Source organism: Triticum dicoccoides, chromosome 3B (genome assembly GCF_002162155.2).
Source record: "Triticum dicoccoides isolate Atlit2015 ecotype Zavitan chromosome 3B, WEW_v2.0, whole genome shotgun sequence".
NCBI classification, from domain to species: Eukaryota; Viridiplantae; Streptophyta; class Magnoliopsida; order Poales; family Poaceae; genus Triticum; species Triticum dicoccoides.
In genome coordinates this window covers 474,301,341-474,307,002 of record NC_041385.1, presented here as the reverse complement: position 1 = coordinate 474,307,002, position 5,662 = coordinate 474,301,341, and positions in this window count along the sequence as shown.

The following is a 5,662-nucleotide window of genomic DNA, read 5'->3' as shown; positions in this document are numbered from 1 at the left end:
GGGCGCGACAACCTCTTTGTCGTCCTTCTTGAAGTTATTCTTACCCTTGCCCTTCTTGAACTTGGTGGTTTTATTGACCATCAACACTTGATGTTCTTTCTTGATTTCTACCTCTGCTGACTTCAGCATTGAAAATACTTCAGGAATAGTTTTCACCATCCCCTGCATATTGTAGTTCATCACAAAGCTCTTGTAGCTCGGTGGGAGCAACTGAAGGATTCTATCAATGACTGCCTCGTCCGGGAGGTTAATGTCCAGCTGGGACAGGCGGTTGTGCAACCCAGACATTTTGAGTATGTGCTCACTGACAGAACTATTTTTCTCCATCTTACAACTATAGAACTTGTCGGAGACTTCATATCTCTCGACCTGGGCATGAGCTTGGAAAACCATTTTCAGCTCCTCGAACATCTCATATGCTCCGTGTCGCTCAAAACGCTTTTGGAGCCCCGGTTCTAAGCTGTAAAGCATGCCGCACTGAACGAGGGAGTAATCATCAACACGTGACTGCCAAGCGTTCATAACGTCTTGGTTCTCTGGGATGGGTGCTTCACCTAGCAGTCCTTCTAGGACATATGCTTTCTTGGCAGCTATGAGGATGATCCTCAGATTCCGGACCCAGTCCGTATAGTTGCTGCCATCATCTTTCAGCTTGGTTTTCTCTAGGAACGCGGTGAAGTTCATGTTGACATGAGCGTTGGCCATTTGATCTACAAGACATATTTTGCAAAGATTTTAGACTAAGTTCATGATAATTAAGTTCATCTAATCAAATTATTTAATGAACTCCCACTCAGATTAGACATCCCTCTAGTCATCTAAGTGTTACATGATCTGAGTCGACTAGGCCGTGTCCGATCATCACGTGAGACGGACTATTCATCATCAGTGAAGATATCCATGTTGATCGTATCTTCCATACGACTCATGTTCGACCTTTCGGTCTCTGTGTTCCGAGGCCATGTCTGTACATGCTAGGCTCGTCAAGTTAACCCTAAGTGTTTTTGCATGCGTAAAACTGTCTTACACCCGTTGTATGTGAACGTAAGAATCTATCACACCCGATCATCACGTGGTGCTTCGAAACGACGAACTTTAGCAACGGCACACAGTTAGGGGAGAACACTTTGTTGAAATTATTATAAGGGATCATCTTATTTACTACCATCATTCTAAGTAAATAAGATGCATAAACATAATAAACATCACATGCAACTATATAGTAGTGACATGATATGGCCAATATCATATAGCTCCTTTGATCTCCATCTTCGGGGCTCCATGATCATCTTCGTCACCGGCATGACACCATGATCTCCATCATCATGATCTCCATCATCGTGTCTCCATGAAGTTGCTCACCAACTATTACTTCTACTACTATGGCTAACGGTTTAGCAATAAAGTAAAGTAATTACATGGCGTTAAATCATTGACACACATGTCATACAATAATTAAGACAACTCCTATGGCTCCTGCCGGTTGTCATACTCATCGACATGCAAGTCGTGATTCCTATTACAAGAACATGATCTCATACATCACAATATATCATTCATCATTCATCACAACTTTTGGCCATATCACATCACAAGGCAATTGCTGCAAAAACAAGTTAGACATCCTCTAATTGTTGTTGCATCTTTTACGTGGCTGCAATAGGGTTCTAGCAAGAACGTTTTCTTACCTACGAAAAAGCCACAACGTGATTTGTCAACTTCTATTTACCCTTCATAAGGACCCTTTTCATCGAATCCGCTCCAACTAAAGTGGGAGAGACAGACACCCACTAGCCACCTTATGCAACTAGTGCATGTCAGTCGGTGGAACCTGTCTCACTTAAGCGTACGTGTAAGGTCGGTCCGGGCCGCTTCATCCCACAATACCGCTGAAGCAAAATAAGACTAGTAGCGGCAAGAAAGTTGACAACATCTATGCCACAAATTGTGTTCTACTCGTGCAATAGAGAACTACGCATAGACCTAGCTCATGATGCCACTGTTGGGGAACGTTGCAGAAAATAAAAAAATTCCTACGGTTTCACCAAGATCCATCTATGAGTTCATCTAGCAACGAGTGATAGTAGTTCATCTACATACCTTTGTAGATCGCGAGCGGAAGCTTTCAAGAGAACGGGGTTGAGGGAGTCGTACTCGTCATGATCCAAATCACCGATGACCAAGTGCCGAACAGACAGCACCTCCACGTTCAACACGCGTACGGAGCGGATGACGTCTCCTCCTTCTTGATCCAGCAAGGGGGAAGGAGAGGTTGATGAAGATCCATCAGCACGACGGCGTGGTGGTGGATGCAGCAGGGCTCCGGCAGGGCTTCGCTAAGCAACTACGGGAGGAAGAGGTGTAGCATGGAGGGGAGGGAGGCGCTAGGGTGTTGGGGTGTGGCTGCCCTCCCACCCCCCCCCTCTTTATATAGGGACCCCAGGGGGGCGCCGGCCCTAGAGATGGGATCTCTAGGGGGCGGCGGCCAAGGGGGTTGGAGTGCCCCCCAAGGCAAGTGGAGGTGCCCCCTCCCCTAGGGTTCCCAACCCTAGGCGCAGAGGGGGGCCCAGGGGGGGCGCACCAGCCCACTAGGGGCTGGTTCCCCTCCCACTTCAGCCCATGGGGCCCTCCAGGATAGGTGGCCCCACCCGGTGGACCCCCGGGACCCTTCCAGTGGTCCCGGTACAATACCGGTGGACCCCGAAACTTTCCCGATGGACGAAACTCGACTTCCCATATATAATTCTTTACCTCCGGACCATTCCAGAACTCCTCGTGACGTCCGGGATCTCATCCGGGACTCCGAACAACTTTCGATTTGCTGCATACTCATATTCATACAACCCTAGCGTCACCGAACCTTAAGTGTGTAGACCCTACGGGTTCGGGAGACATGTAGACATGAGCGAGACGGCTCACGGTCAATAACCAACAGCGGGATCTGGATACCCATGTTGGCTCCCACATGCTCCTCGATGATCTCATCGGATGAACCACGATGTCGAGGATTTAAGCAACCCCGTATACAATTCCCTTTGTCAATCGGTACGTTACTTGCCCGAGATTTGTTCGTCGGTATCCCAATACCTCGTTCAATCTCGTTACCGGCAAGTCACTTTACTCGTACCGTAATGCATGATCCCGTGACCAGACACTTGGTCACTTTGAGCTCATTATGATGATGCATTACCAAGTGGGCCCAGAGATACCTCTCCGTCATATGGAGTGACAAATCCCAGTCTCGATCCGTGTCAACACAACAGACACTTTCGGAGATACCTGTAGTGCACCTTTATAGTCACCCAGTTATGTTGTGACGTTTAGTACACCCAAAGCACTCCTACAGTATCCGGGAGTTACACGATCTCATGGTCTATGGAAAAGATACTTCACATTGGAAAAGCTCTAACAAACGAACTACACGATCTTTGTGCTATGCTTAGGATTGGGTCTTGTCCATCACATCATTCTCCTAACGATGTGATCCCGTTATCAATGACATCCAATGTCCATAGTCAGGAAACCATGGCTATCTATTGATCAACGAGCTAGTCAACTAGAGGCTCACTAGGGACATGTTGTGGTCTAAGTATTCACACGTGTATTACAATTTCCGGATGATACAATTATAGCATGAATAAAAGACAATTATCATGATCAAGGAAATATAATAATAATCCTTTTATTATTGCCTCTAGGGCATATTTCCAACAAGTAGGTTAGTCCCAAAAATGATATAAATGTGTAAAGTAAAGCCCATAAACATCCAAAAAGGGTAATATAATAGCAAGGAACAATCAAAAATTATAGATACGTTGGAGACGTATCAGTCTCTAAAGAAATTGACACCTAACCGTCTAGAGAGTTTTATAGCTCTCAAGAGTAATAGGCGGAGCGTACTAGACTTAGATTCGAGTGATGTTGAACCACTATCTAATTCTTTGGCTCTAAGGGTTTTCTCTCGATGGATTTTAAACACAAATCACCCAGAGAGTGGGTTGCTCAATAATATTTCCAGAATCAAACGGAGCAGCCACCGGACAAAGCCGGCGCGGGGTGGCTATTTATAGCCGCAGCCTTCCCAGACGGGAAATGACCATTTTGGACATGTGGTCCATCCAATGGCCAACCGACACGTTCACAACAGTCGGATTCCAGAGCAATGGTAACATTACTTAAGGAACAAGTAATGCTAACTCCTCGGTCTGAGACAAATCTCTCACAGCAAAGAAGATCACAGTCTCTTGCTGGCAAGTATTTGCTTGGAACACAAAGAGTTTTCTCTCACAACTTTCATAGGATTTGGGTTTAGCATCAGAGAATCAAAGTTTCGAACGCTATACCCCTCTTAATAGTACGGTGGTCCTATGACTCAATAAAAAAGAAGAAGAAGAACAAAACAAATGCTACGTCTTCACTTTGTCTTCATTCTCCTCGGACGCAACCATTTTTCTTTGGACAGACACCGAACCAATTGCTTCACTTCAGCAATTTTTAGGGGTCACTCTTGTTAGCATCATCATCGGTGATAACCTTCGCTGCAATGCATGGAGATTATCTTTGTCGTTTGTATCAAACTTCTCGATATCTCGGGGACCTGTTACTCTATGTGCACTACCAAACACATAAGTCCCATACTGTTTATGTCAACAAACTCCAAAACATAAGGGGGCTATCCTTGCACCAACATAATCTTTATTTTATGGAGTTTTGTCCTTCATTGTCGGGATAAAGGAAGTCATACTTCAGGCTGATCAAACTTTAGAAGAGTGGTGGCAAGATGCCAGAGCTAGAGTTCAAGGAACCAAAAGAAACTCCCTGGACAACTTGGTGTTGTTGTTCACCTAGAGCATATGGTGGGAGAGGAATGCTATGGTTTTTGAGAATTCTCACATGCCAATGATGACGATCTTTGATCAAGTTATTGTTGACGCCAAGCTATGGGCAGAAGAAAGCATGGGTCATTTTGTTCTTCACTAGTTGCTGCTTCTAGTTTTTGTCATTTGTTGTCGGCTTGGTATATTGCTTTAGTCTACATGTATAATATTAAGCCCATCCTTTTAAATTTCTAGGAATGAAGCACGAGATTGAGCTAATCAGTGACAAAATAATAACATAATAGCACTTTCCAATTCTAAGAAACAACTCAAAGTTGGGCCACGGTATTTGAGAACATCCGATGCATATGACACTCGAAGACTTTTGGAGATGAACAAAGTTTCCAGGGATACTTGGCTCAATTGATTGCATGCAATAGAAGCGGAAGAATTTCCTTACGACATAGCATCAATAGTTCATTGGCCATTTGAAAGATCCAACCATCCTTTTTAGGTTGTTGCAGCTCACCACCCTTTGCACGGTTAGTCAATGGAGGATCATCATCGATGGAGTTTCAAGCAAATGGTCACACATATAACACATGCTACCGCTAGGATATACCCAAAGTGGGAAACCTTTGTGAATCCATTCCCCCCCCCTCGGGATTTTGTAAGCCCAGATTGCTGTTGTGCAAGGAGACCAATATACGTTGTTGCATGATCATGATTGCTTGTGTGATCTTGTTGTTGACACCGGATTTTCGCAAGGAACAAAAGGCAAGTAAGATGGCCTCAAGTGAAAGAGTTTTAAGCATGAAAAGTTTCAGGTCGCCGAGTGGAATAAC